Here is a 13902-nt window from a genome sequence, read left to right as displayed (position 1 = left end):
GCCCTGTGCCCGTGGTGAGCCTCGGGCTGGGGCGGCCAGGCCTCGTGCCTCCCTGCTGCCCCAGTCCTGATGGAACCGGCTCACTGGTTTCCATGCCAACTCTTGGGGGTCCCAGGACCACAGTGAGCAGAGCCCTGGCATCCTCTCGGTTGCTCCTGAGATGGTACCACCATGACCTCACGGCCCCCCAGGGGGTCCCTGCACCGTCCCTTCTCCCAAGTTTGTCTTGTTAACTCACACAAGGGTCTATTTGCAGTTGACAGATGTCCCCCAAGTCCTTGCACGGAGGCCAGAAGCCTGTGCATAAATCTCAGAATCTCTTAGTAAAAGAAATGAGAAGTTCTTCCTGGGGTGGCCACAGCCCCAGATGCCACTAGAAGCACAAGCCCCTCTCTCTGGGTGACCCCAGCATTGGAAGAAGGAGGGAGAAACTGCACTCATCACTGTGGGCTCGGTGGACATACGGGCCGGGAAGGGCACTGCTAATGTGCTCAGGGCACAAACCTAAGTCTCTGAAAGGACAGCCCTCATCCAGGGACCAGGGAGGGAAAGTGGAGAGAAGGTGAAACCCACCTTGACCACGAATGGGGCACAGGAATCCTCACCATGATGAGCCCTAATCTCTGCCCCTTTAACGGGGTCATGTGAGGGGGAGGGGGCATGCCCCCCACCTCCATCCAGACCTGTGGCCGTCCCTGGCTTCACGGCTCACCCCGCCTGTGCAGCAGAAGCAGGTGTGGCGCGAGCCTCCGGTCCCTGTTCCAGCCTTGGTTTTCTTGGCACTGTTCTTAGCAGCTTTAATTAAAACTATTTTCCTTTCATGACACACTCATTATGCTCCTTGGCCACAATACAGAACCCTTGCTGCAAGTGCTAACAGGGGCAATTCATTACTGTGGTGGGGCTGTAAGTGCCTGCTCTCACTCCTGCAGAAGGCTTTGTGGCTTCCAGAAAGAGAGGACTGGCCCCCAGCGTGTGTGGGAGGGGCCCCTTGGGGTAGAGGGCGGGCTCTGGGGAAACCAGGAGGCGGGAAGACAATGACCTAGGGAAGCTTCTCACTGGTGAGACGCCACTCAGCAGTGTTCCCGTGAGCAGCGCCCAGAAGCTGGTCCCAGGTGGTCCTGATGCGCGCACATGTGTACAGGAGAGCAGACCTGAAGGTTTCCAAAATGGAAGAATGCGTCCGAAGCTGATACTTAGCAAATCAACCACTCACAAAGTATAACGATGGTGTGTGTAGCCTCCTTTGTGAAAATACAGTGGAGGTGTTAACACTATGGTAGGTTCTGCAGGTGTGTTCATGCCCTGTGTGTGCATTACACATGCTGTGGAGGTGCGTTGTTATGCATGCATGCTGTTTACACGTGTACAATGCATATCACACATGTATGTTATGTATGTTATGCTTGCACGTTGCATTGCTCTCTGAATGTGTTATATGTAACGTGCAATGTGAGTGTGCACGTGTGTTCTGCACGTGTTATTTTGTACACATGTTCATATACTGCTTATGTACATTAGGTGTGTTGTGTGTTATATTCATGTTAATGTTAACATGAGGCCTAGGGTTGCGGAGGTGTTGTGAGTGAGGGACTGTGGGGGAGAGATACCAGGATGCTGAGAGCTTGACGGGGGCTCAACCAGGAAGCATCCCCTCCTACTTCTTTCCTAGGTGGAGTTGATGTCATGCATCCTTCTGCCCCCCGGGTCACCACAATGGTTTTCATGGTGTCCGCCATCAGTGGCACACAGACCCTATGTCCCCCACCTGCACCCCAGACTTGCCCTGGGGCCCGGGCATTGTGCTGGGCCTGTGGGAGCGCCCACGCGGCTCCTTCACTCCCCAGTAGAGATGACAGCCATCCACATCCCAACATTTCAGCCTTCAAGGCCTGCTATCTCAACCAGGGCAGCCAAGGGCAGCTCTGGTTGTGCATCACCCTTGCTGAAGAAGGTACTAGAGTCCCTAGAAAATGCCTCTGTGTTTCCTCATGCTTGAATGCAAGGATCCTTTAAACCGTGATGTGGAAGAGCAGAAACAAGACCTGGAAATGAAGGTGTGGAACTCAGGAATTTGCAGGAAGACGGGGCTCATCAGCACGGCCAGGGAAGCAGATGCAGAGTCTTTCATTGTCTCCCTGCCCCTGTGTGCGTGCAGCAGGGTCTTAGTGTTGGAGGGGGAGAGCAGGAGGTTTGGGGCAGGTCTTGGATGGCCCCTGGTGAGCAAGGTGACAGAGGACACCTGCCAGATGCCTCCCTGGATCCCAGTGCACAGAGGTCTGGGCCTAGAGGGGCCGGCCACCAGCCCAGCTGCAGGGACTTAGGTCTGTCACGCTGGGGTGTGGTGTGGGCAGCGCCCGTGGTCAAAGCAAGGCCTGAGAGGAGACCCTGAGGGACACCCATTCATCAACAGCTTTGCTTTATCTTGTAACTTTTCATTCTGAAATAATTTCAGATTTACAAGATTCCCGCCGACCCTTCCTGTGGGCAGCTTCCCCAGATGTTAACAACTCACAGAATCACAGCTCAGCACCATAGTCAGCAGTTAGCACAGTGCATTCTTACTAGCTGACCTATGGACCTTATTGCCCATTTCCCCACAAATGTCCCTTTCCTGGTCTAGGAGCTGAGCATGGGCACCACGTCTGGTTGCTTCTCTGCAGCTCTTGGATCTGAGATGGTGCCTCCACACCTGTTTGTCTTTACTGGCCTTGCCGGTTTTGCAGAGTGAGAACCTATAATTTACCCCAACGTCGCTCAGTTGGGGTTTGGCTGGGCTTTCCTCCTGGATAGTGGAGGGCTTACATTTTGGGCCAGAATGCTGTGGACGCATTGCTAGGTCCTCCTCAGGGTGCCCCCGGGGTGCTGGGTGTCAGGGTGTGTCTCTTCCCTGCGAGGGCCACTTCCACCAGGGGTCAGAGCCATGCCAGGTCTCTCCACAGGGAATGTGGTTTTCCCCTTTGCAACCAGCAAGTGTTTGGTGGGAAGGTATTTTGGGACAAGGCGTCCCATTTCCTGTTATAATTTCACTAACCAGTTTTTGCCCGCGTCAATGCTTCTGCGGCCGACAGGTATCACTGTGCTGCTGGCCAGGTGTGACTTTCCGTTTCCATCGCCCTGTCTCCATTCATGAGTTGGAATTCTGCTGTGAGAACTTCCCTTCCCCTTATGTATCTGTTATTTATTTGTGTCAGCCCAAGCTCTTGGCTGTTTACTGTCCCCGGTGGGACATGCTTTATTTTGTTAGAGAGTACCGGGTCCCACAGCTTACCTGGCCACTGACGGTCCTTCCTTTCATGTCACATGTTGTGGGCAGTTTGTTCTGATTCAGGTTTTCTGACTTCTCCATTGTGACCCACACTGTGATCTCGGGGCTCATTGTTGAGCCTGTGGGAGCTCACCCCTGCAGCGAGAGTGGCACAGCACCCATCAGCTACCTTGGACAGTGGCCCCGGGCTTCACACCCCTGCCGAGGGGAGACAAAGCCCAGGAATTGGGGCCCCCCAACCCTCACCCCTGCCGTGGGCACACAGAGCCCAGGAATCGGGGCCCCTGACTCCCCCACCCCTGCTGCAGAAAGACAGAGACCAGGAATCGGGGCCCCCGACCCCTCCCCCCCTGCTGCAGAAAGACAGAGTCCAGGAATCGGACCCTCCCATCCCTACCCTCCGTCCAGCACTGCCCTGAGTGTAGCTCTGTCCCCAGTCCCTGTGAGGTGCTTCTAGGAAACAGCCCACATCTTGCAGTCCTGGGGGAGCTCACATTTTGAAGTGCAGTTTTGGAGGAGAACCCCTCCAAACCAGTGGATGCCATGCAGGGAGGGGGTAGGCAGGCAGGAGGAACGGGGGTTTGGGTTGGGGGGTATGTCTTCCACTCTGAAGTCACATCTCAGGGGAAGTTGGCCACGCTGGAGCTGGTGTTCAGGCCTCTGCCCTGTGCTTGCTGAGTCAGGATGCTGTGCCGCCCAGATAGAGAATTTGGGAGAAATAGCACATTAAAGTAACAGTCCCTGGCTGTTGTGTAAATACAGCCTGAGCCATCTGCCGCCCTGTGTGTGCACATTCATAGACAGCAGAATGCTGGAGGACCATCTCTAAGGCTTCAACACAGAGAAGCTTTCATCTCATTTCTAAAAAAGTGAGATAAGCATGTGGGGGGTGGTAGAGGGGGCATTTGTTCACTTTATGCAGCGCAGATTAGGAGGAAGCAAATGGAGCCTCATGGAGAAGGCTGTCCTGGAGATCTGAGCCCAGCTGCAAAATGACTCGTGTGTACACAGTGGGGAAATTGCCACAAGTGGGTAAATGCCAGTCTGGGGCGGGACCCTCCAGAAGATGCTAGCAGAGCACAGTGGATGGAGCAGCGGGCTAGGCAGGGCCCCAAGGCCTCTTGGGCTGCGTGGAGTGGACACAGGCTCGGCTCAGGGGTGTCAGGGAATGCCCTGGAGCTGGGGGAGGCCACCTTGGGCCCAGGCATGGTCCTTGGAGCATCAAAACACGTGGTGGGTCCTAGGGGGTGCAGAGCCCCAGGCCGTGCCCGCACCTCTTCTCCTGGGCTACCTGGAGCATTAATGTGGTTTCCAGTGGCTGAGGGACTAGCTCAGGGACTCGGGGGAGGGAGTCCTGAAGAGGGGCTGGCTCACGGGGCAGAGAACCCCAAAACAGAGCTCACTGTGGATGGAGCAGAGGAGACGCGGTGCTGTGGCTGTCGCCTCACCTGACAAGGGACCTTCGGGGTTTCTGTGGGTCGTTGATGAGGGAAGAAGGGCACTGGGGTCACAAGCCTCCTGAATCTGTTCAGTGGCCTGACCTGCAGTGTGAGGGCCTGGCTGTGGTGGCTGCATGTTTCCCAGGGTGGCCTTGGGAGCTGCTGATGGAGCAGCCTCAGTGGATGTTTCCAGAAGAAATGTCAGACTGTCACGCAGGAGCTCAAAGTCAAGATACTATGCTGGTAATACCTGAGCAAGCCTTTTCGCCCTCTCCCTAGTCTGCCTCTGCCACACCCTCCCAGGCCCTCCACAGAACCCCCTCCATGAGTGTCTCCAGCCTGCTTTGGGGTGACACCCAGCCATGTTCTCTGTGATCTGGAAGCCTGGACCAGAGTTTGTGTGAAGAAAGGGACTGTATTCTGTGCCAAGCACTTGCGAGGTTGGGGTGCTGCTCCCCTAGCAGAGTGGGCCTGGCAAAGCCGTGTGAGCGGCCTCTTTCTGACCCAGCGTGAGCAGACAGGAGGAAGGTGCTGGCAGGAGGTCTGTCCCCAGAACGCATGTCTAATGGTGAGGGGTGGACACCCTGCTCAGGGCCTGTGTGGGGACAGGCCGGCAAGCCGCCCAAGCCCAGCTGGACCTCTGCAACCCTCTGGAACCCATTTCCTTGTGGCCGAACCCAGGTCTGCACCTATGGCCTCTCTAGAGGCAGACAGACACAGGCTGCAGGGTTCTGGGGCTGAAGGAAAAGAAGGTGGGCATTGGTCTTGGCAGGGGCACGCTTTCCAGGCCTCGTGGGTGCAGGGCATGTGCACGCTGGCTGGCCTCACTCTGGGCATCCAGGGAAGCAGTGGGGCCAGTGTGCACGGTCCTATTCTGTGTGCGGCAGCGTCCAGGCCTGAGGCCCCGAGTCACCAGAGACAAGAGGCAAAGACTGGGCCGGGGTGGGGTAGGGGGTGGTCTGCCTGTAGTCTCTTGTGTGGATGCAACCCCAAGGTCAGGGCCCTGGGATGAGGGGGTGGGTGGCCAACATGTTTGAAGGGACCTGAAACCAGGCCACCACACTGGGGTTTTTGATTGAAACATCATTCCTGAGAATGATGGAAACAGATATCCTGGCCCATTTCTGGGCCCCCAGAATGTTCTGGAATGTTCGGTTTCTGACGGGAAAGCCAAGAGTTTTTCCCTCCTGGCATGGCTGGGCAATACTTGCCCATCACAACGTCCCCCCACCACAGACCCACGGCCATGTCAGGGGAGATGGGGTGAATAAGTTTATATCTTCATGGGTTGGGGTTGAGGGCACTGCCCTGTGGCTCAGGGCATCCACTGGGCTCGTAGGCCACGTGTCACTGGCCGTGGGTGGACAGCAGTGGATTGGAGGCCCAGCAGTGGCAGAGCAGGGGATGGGGGGTTGCCTTCCTGTCCTTAGGTGCTGAGTGGTTCTTTTCAGGAAATATTGTGATGAATCACTGCCTTGAAAATGGTGACGTACTGGAACAAACATCTGTAAGCTCCTCTTGTGACAGGGACATCGACTTATGGACTTGTCTTGAGGACGCTGCTGGGCACGGGGAAGGAAAGGGTGTGTGTGCTTGTGGACACGGTGTGGTCTTGGCCTGGGAGTCAGCTACGCATGCCTTGAGGCTTCAAGTCTTGCTTGGTAGACAACCAATAAATTGTTCTGTATTTTGGGATATGCTATTGACTTGGTAGGGAACTTTGCATGTCATTAAGTTCTGGAGATAGTATTCTCTGGGAGCCAAAATAGACATATAATTTACATTCAGATTATATGTATATTCAGTACATTCAGAAGTGTGCTTAAATACTGTAAAGTGTTGCTTTACTTGTGTGTGATTGAGATCTATTCTATTTTGTTATAAAATTGTCTCTGGAGAAGAGATTGTCAGAATGCTGAGGCCACAGTGTGGAGAGAGAGTGGCACAGGGGGAGGATGGGAGGAGGGAGAAGGGAGGAAGAGGGGGGATGGAAGGAGGAGGGAGGGGGAGGGAGGAAGGAAGAGGAGGGAAGAAGATGAGGAGGGAGGAGGTCTAGAGGGTGTGAGGTGGTAGCCACGGGGCGCTATGGAGGGAGGGAAGCAGGAGGGAGACATGGAGCTTCAGGACAGTGTCCAGCACGTGTTGGAATATCCCCACTGTAGACAGAGCTGGTCCCTGCTCCAGATGACCTGGGTCTCCTGATGGAGACCTGGGCACGGGCATGGGGAGGCCATGCTAGACGCGTCCCTTTCTGGCGACCCTGCGGCCCTCCCACCAGCTGTGAGGTGGGTTTGGGGGCCTCTGACCTTAACCATGCTTTTCATCAGCTTTTGTAGGCTGACGTCCGACCCCTGCTCTGTTGTTGGAACACAAATCTGGGCTACTTTATTGATATTAGTTACCTGCTGCGCCTCTGAGCACCTCCCGGCTTCCTTGCTGTGCTCTGAAAACGCAGGTATTGTGTACCTGAATTATAATCTTGCTGTGATAATATGCCTGTATTGATTCAACAAAATGAATTGTCTATTTTGTTTTCACTTTGACATCTTGAAGGAAAGACTGACAATCGGAAACACAAATATTTTGGACTTCACATCTTGTGGCATGAAAATGTTTTAAAAAGTGTAATAATTGCAAGATAAAATTTTACCAGGAAATGCAGTGTGTTTGAACCTAGAGGGTGAACTTCTCACAAAAAGCACAGATCCCAGAACCGTGTAAAATATGACAATCGCCTGAGCACCTAAGAGGGAGAAAATAGCATTTCGTGGAAAGTACGACAATTCTAATATGAATAAGTAGAAACTGCAGCAATTGTCTTTATGCTTTATAAGAAATGGATAAAAGGTGGTATTTCCACACTGCTCCATTCTAAAGATGATCTCTGGGCTCCCAGGGGCTCCTTTGATTTTCTGGCACCGTCATGGCTGAACGCCACCCCCCCTCCCGCCACCAACCTCCAGGGCCAGTCTAAACCCCCCACTTCATGCCCAAACTTTGATGTTTCCTTGTGTGCTTGAGGTCATTTAAGTAGATTGGTTTAGGTTGGATTTCAGGGCTTAATTACAAATACTGTGTGTGACAGAGTGTTTTGATAAAATAACCCCATTGATCCAGTTTATTTCCATGTTTGAAAAAATAAGTACTTTTGTAAAAAATTTAGGAAGATAGTTTTATTCAAAAAGAACATGACTGAATTTTCTTAACTGATCTCACCTCTTTCTATGATGAGGCCCCATCGCTGCTTTCAGATGTGTTAGAATCACAGATTTTGATCAGTCCCATGACAGTTTGGGTTGGAATTGCTGGGATTTTTGCTTCTAAGCATCACGATCTGGTGGCTTCTGCTTAAGCAGACCAAAGAAAGGACAGAAGGGAGGCCACTGGGACGGATCTTGAGGGGAAGCGTCGTGGGAGACTCATCTCCTGACCAGCACCTGGTCCCCTCTGAGAAGCCTCCCCCATCCCTGCGAGCCTCACGGGTCAGCTAAGGGGGACCCCATGCTGGCTCCAGCCTCAGCTGACTCTGGGGAGGCTCAGGACTCCAGGCCAGCTTGCTGGGGTGCTGTGGGAGCCATGGTGGGGGAGGGCAGCTTTAAAAGAAGTACATCAGCCTCGCTGAAAACTAGATTAGTCCCACTAAGGCCTGGAGCATGGCGCACAGACCCTGAAGCTCCCGCGTGGCACCCTGCCACTTTTGCTTGGTCCTTCTCCTGCCCTCTTCATGTACGTGTGTGATGGAGTGAACTTCTATGCATATGCTTACGCACAGGCCCTCTGTCTGGACCACTTGGGAGGGAGTGGGCACTGCTAAGCTGGCAGACTGGAGTCCTGGAAATGCTGGTGACATCCTCGTCCCATGTGGGGCAAGCCTTCTGAGAGAATGAAGCCAGCACGGGTGACAGCAGGGCTGGGCCTGACCTCCGGGTCCTCATGGTTTGAACACCTGGATGGACACAGACCAGAGCGTTCCACGTCTTTCTCAGGCCAGTTTGAACTGGCTTACTGCTGCTCACGTTCGAGGTCTCACAGCCCTGGGTGTGATCATCGGGGCACAGTTAGGGTGCAAACCCAAAGGTGATGGTGAACCCACGAAGGACTCTAATGGAAATCATTTCTCTATAAACTACCACTGAGAAGGAGCCGTATCCATCATGTGCTTCCTGCATCCAGCCTCAAGCAAGAAAGCTGGTCAACAGACAATTGATTCCCTGCTTGTTGACGAGATGAGCACTCACAAGCCTCTGCTTGTGTCCTGGCATGAAAACGTAAGGGGAGGGTTTTCCCTCCACTAGTGACCAAACTTTTGACCAAAACTGTATTCACTTTTGAGATAGTCACGACCCCACATGGCTCACTTGCAGTCGTGTTCCCAGCATCCTGGCTGGCTTGCGTAATGCAACGACCGCTTCAGAAAGAGCCTCCCATCCACATGCTGCTCCATTCTCATGCTCACAGCACGGAGCCCACTGAGGTATGCCAACGGCAGCCACACGGTGTGGCGCAGGCTTGGTGACGGGGTCCCGACAGAGGCCAGGCTGTAGGGGGTGGTGGTGAGGGTGCAGCGGCAGGGTGACCAACACCACCTCTAGACCCATGTGGCTGTGCTTGTACAGTTTCTCATAACTGCCTTTCTCCATGTGTGAGGTAACACCTCCACTGAGATTCATTAAAATACAGAGTGTTTAAGAAGGGCAGAAGGGAAAAGACAAAGAAAGAAATGTCCTTGCTCCAAAATGGAAAATACTACATTTCTCTTTTAAGGAAAGTTCAAAACCGAAGATCTGCAAGCTGTTGTGGGCTTTTGCGAGGTGGCTGTCCTATAGTTCCAGCATGAGTAGTGGCTTTACCGCCCAGCCCAGGTAAGGATGGACGTACACACGTGTGTGCACCTGCAGAGGTAGTGTGGTGGAAATGAAGCAGAAATCATGAGAGAGGGGCTCCCGCTGGCCCCAAATCCTTCGATGGAGATTCATTTGGAATTTACCTTTTCTTTTCTTTGCCTACCTTCCTGCAAGCTAAAAATCAGGCAGAAACCCTGCGAGAAATCTTATTGAAGAAGACCTTTGCCGATCATTGCTCGCTCGGCCACAGGCTGACCCATCCCTGGTAAGAAGGCAAATACCTGTCGTCCATCCTCGTCCATCCTGCGAAGTGGAGCTTGTCTGCATTTACTGACAGCGAGCAGCATTCCTCCCCTTCTACTGCTGAATAAAATGTGGCTCATCACACTCATCCATCTTGGCGCTGTTTGTGATTCCTGCCTTTTCTTTGTAATAAGAGCCCATAGCACAAATAATTCTCAGATTATATCTAACCCAATGTTTTCAATGAATTAATGTCTACAACACAAACCGGTTTGTTTGTTTGTTTGGAAGAGGGAGGGGTTATCTGGGGCAAGAACACATTTGCTGCTCCAGTCAATTGAGAGAATAAGTAATGTGAACACTTAAAGCTCAAGCACCATCTGTGAGTGAGTGAATGTGTGTATGTGTGTGTGAATATGTGTGTGAATTGTGAGAGTATGAACATGTGAGTGTGCAAATATGTGCAATGGATTGTGTGGGTGTGCAGATGTGTGACTGTGAATGTGTGAGCACGTGTGAGTGTGCAGATGTGTGAGTGAACTGTGAGTGGTGAACACGAATGTGTGAGCATGTGTGTGATGTGTATGTAAAGGTGAGCATGTGTGAGAGTGTGAATGTGAGGTGTATACGTGTGCAGGTATATGCGTGTGCACACGTGCAAGGATGTGAGTGTGCAAATGCATGTGCACGAATGTGTGGGTGTGCAGATTTGTGCAAGTGTGAGTGTGTGGGTGTGCATGAGCCAATATGTGAGAATGTGTGTATAAGTGTGAGTTGCAGATGTACAAGGGTGCATGTGTGAGTATGTGAGCGTGGGTGTGCAGCTGTGTGAGTGTGAGTCATGCGCACAGCCTCAGCCATTAGGACATGGAGATGAAGGTGAGGAGGGTGAGGGGTCTGGTCTCGCCCTATCTCCAGCGCCATGCACATCTGCGAGAAACCCTGGATGCTGTGGGTCCGACTGCTGTGAGTCCACAGAAATGGAAATGATGCCAAAATGTATGTGTAGGAGTTTCCTATAGACTGGCCTGGACTTGTTAAAGGAATAATAAACTTCCTTTAGATATTTTTGTTTCTTGAATTTTAATGAAAAGATTGATTTCTAGTCATTATTTATCTATTGTCAAATTTTAACAAACAGCTGTAGTGATAATTGCTGAATTTCTACTCTCTGTTTAGAGAAAACTGTCAATTCACAAACATGGAATTGTGCTATTATCTGTGTCGAAGGCACTTTTCTGTAAATATACAGATTTAGTGCTGGTTCTCAATAAATACACAAAGATGCTAATTATCACTAGAACTATTTGTTAACACTCAAAAATACATAAAAAATAAATAAAAGAAATGTTATTTTTCCATTAGAAATTCAAAAATATTTGTCTTGAGGCTGCCTCTTACATAATATTTGGAAATTGCACTATCATTACACTGTGTTAACTTTACCTTTTGTTTTCGGGTCCTTCCTAGCGACTGCCCTCTCCCAGCCTTCCCTGGGTGTGTCTGCTCCCTTCTGGGCACGACTGTCCTCTCTGCCCTGGGCCTGAGGCACTGGTCCCTGGGAGGCAGGACCCCCGCTGCTCCAGACAGCGCATCCCTGCAGTGTCCCCAGGCAGCCCTCCTGCCAAGGTTGGCTCCGAGGCAGGGCTCACCCAACTGCATACGAGTGAGCTGTCCCTGAGGAGACCCGACCTGGAGACGCCCGGCTCTGACCGAGAGCTGACAGTGCCCCCGTCCTGGGGCTGCCCTCGGAGGTGCTCAGGGGAAAGTCCTGTGTTTTACAGGCTCACATCTTTCCTTGTCTCTGCCATGCTGCTGGAGCTGACCCAGTGGGCCGCGTGCGCCCCGGACGCCTTGCTTGTTGGCTCCATCCCACCAAGTGGCCCATGCTTGATCGAAGGCTCACCTCCTCTCCTGGAGATTTTCACCTGTGTCCCTCCAAGCTGCTGATTGAGGTACTGTGCCTTGTTCCGTGGCTGGTTGAGGACATGACCCTGAGCAAGAGAGCTGGAGCTTCTGCTATCTGCTCAGATTCGGGCAGTGATGGTGTCTTCATGGGTCACATGTAGCCCCAGCCACGGAAGACGGGGTGCTTCTCCCCCTGAGTCTGTGTGTGTTACTTGTACACCCTGCCCACAGAAGATGGAGCCGCCCCCCAGTCTGTGCGCGTGTCACCTGTATTTCCCACCCACAGAGGACAGCCCTCCCCCCCACCCTCCACCTGTGTTACCTTATACCTCACCCACAGTAGACGGCCCTGCCCCTGGTCTCTGCATATGTTACCTGTAGGCCCCACCCACAGAAGACGAGGGCTCCGGGCAGGTGGATAGAGCCTTACGAAGAGCCCACTTCCACATCTTCTCAGGGGCCTTCCTGGCTGTCAGAGTCAAGGAAACGACCCTCTCCCTTCCTGCATGCTCTCTGGCAGCTCAGGTCCCTGCTGAGGTTTGGATGCCCCAGTCGTCAGATGCCCTTGTGTAGGGCCTGATTTTGAAGCTCAGGCGGGCAGGAAGAAGGCTGAGGCACCCCTTCCCTGTCAGTGGCAGGGGAATGTTGCATTGGGACAGCCCCTTGTGCAAGGTATTTTGTGCATTGTCCTAGAGTCTACCTACAACCCTCTGTTTAGGGGGCCTCCCACATTCCTGCTCATGTTTGCCTGAGTGCATTCACTTCTCTGCACGTGGGTCCTGACTAAAGCAGGTGTCAAGTCTATGGAATTCTATGTTTTCACTTTAGATAGAAATATTTGTCCGGTTTACTTCTATATATTTTTTCATATATGTGTACATATATGCATGTGTGCGTGTGCACCACATAGGTATCTGTAGAGACCACCTGAGCCTAATTTAATGTTTGCTTCCTCCAGAGAGAATTTTGTTTTCCTTCTTCCAGGCACCTGGTGAGGCATCCAAGGTCACCTTGTTATTTTCTGGATGATCCAGATGACTTAAACCTCACTCAAGTCCCCATGACAGCCATGTAAATAATCCAAAGGAGGCCTGAAAGGAGAAAGAGAAACAATAACAAAACCCCAGAAGGGACAGGTAGGAAATGACAGCACCCAGACAACTGTGCCCATCCTGACACCAAGTGTTAGCTCACTCCACACTTCACATAGAGAGAAGAGGTTTTCAGACAGACACAAACACCATACCCAACACCCTGCTCTCCCAGAAATCTGACTTTACATGCAAACTCACAGATAGATGATGGAAACAGATGGAAAAAGATACACCACGCAGGCATGAAGCATAAACAGCTCAAGTGGTTATAGCAATATCAGAAAAATAGATTTCAAGATAAAAAGCATCATGAGAGCTAAAGAAGGAAATGTAAACAGAAGGGTCAGTTAAGAAAAAAGATACAACAATCTAAGTGTCAATTCCATCATGATGGAGCTTCAAAATACATGAAGCAAAAGTAGATAGAATTAATGGGGGAAATGGGAAATCCCACAGTTGTAGCTGGTGATTGCATATCCCCGAGTCAGCAACTTATGAAAGAATTAGACAGAAGTCAACAACAAGAAATAGATCTAAACAATACAACAACCTTCTTGAGTTTGCTGATATTTCTTGAATGACACACCCGACGACAGCAAAATACAAATTATTTTCAAGTGCCTGTGCTATTCTAGTGTATTCTGTATGCTGGAGCCTCAAACAAGCCTCAAGAGATTGAAGAGGATTGAAATCTGACAGAGGTTGTATTTATTTATTTATTTATTTATTTATTTATTTATTTATTTATTAAGATTTTATTTATTTATTCATGAGAGACACACAGAGAGCGGCAGAGACACAGGCAGAGGGAGAAGCAGGCTCCATGCGGGGAGCCCGATGCGGGACTCGATCCCAGGTCTCCAGGATCAGGCCCTGGGCTGAAGGCGGCGCTAAACCGCTGAGCCACCCAGGCTGCCCCAGAGGTTGTATTTAATTTAAATTCTTGTAAGTAGGGACACCTGGGTGGCTCAGTGGTTGAGCATCTGCCTTCGGCTCAGGACGTGGTCCCAGAGTTCCGGGATCAAGTTCCGTATCAGGCTCCCTGCAGGGAGCCTGCTTCTCCCTCTGCCTGTGTCTCTGCCTCTCTCTGTGTCTCTGATGATAAA

The sequence above is a fragment of the Canis lupus genome, chromosome 22 (assembly GCF_003254725.2).
Source record: "Canis lupus dingo isolate Sandy chromosome 22, ASM325472v2, whole genome shotgun sequence".
Classification (NCBI taxonomy): Eukaryota; Metazoa; Chordata; class Mammalia; order Carnivora; family Canidae; genus Canis; species Canis lupus.
The sequence above is the reverse complement of the archived record's forward strand: the minus strand, read 5'-3'. Positions refer to the sequence as shown.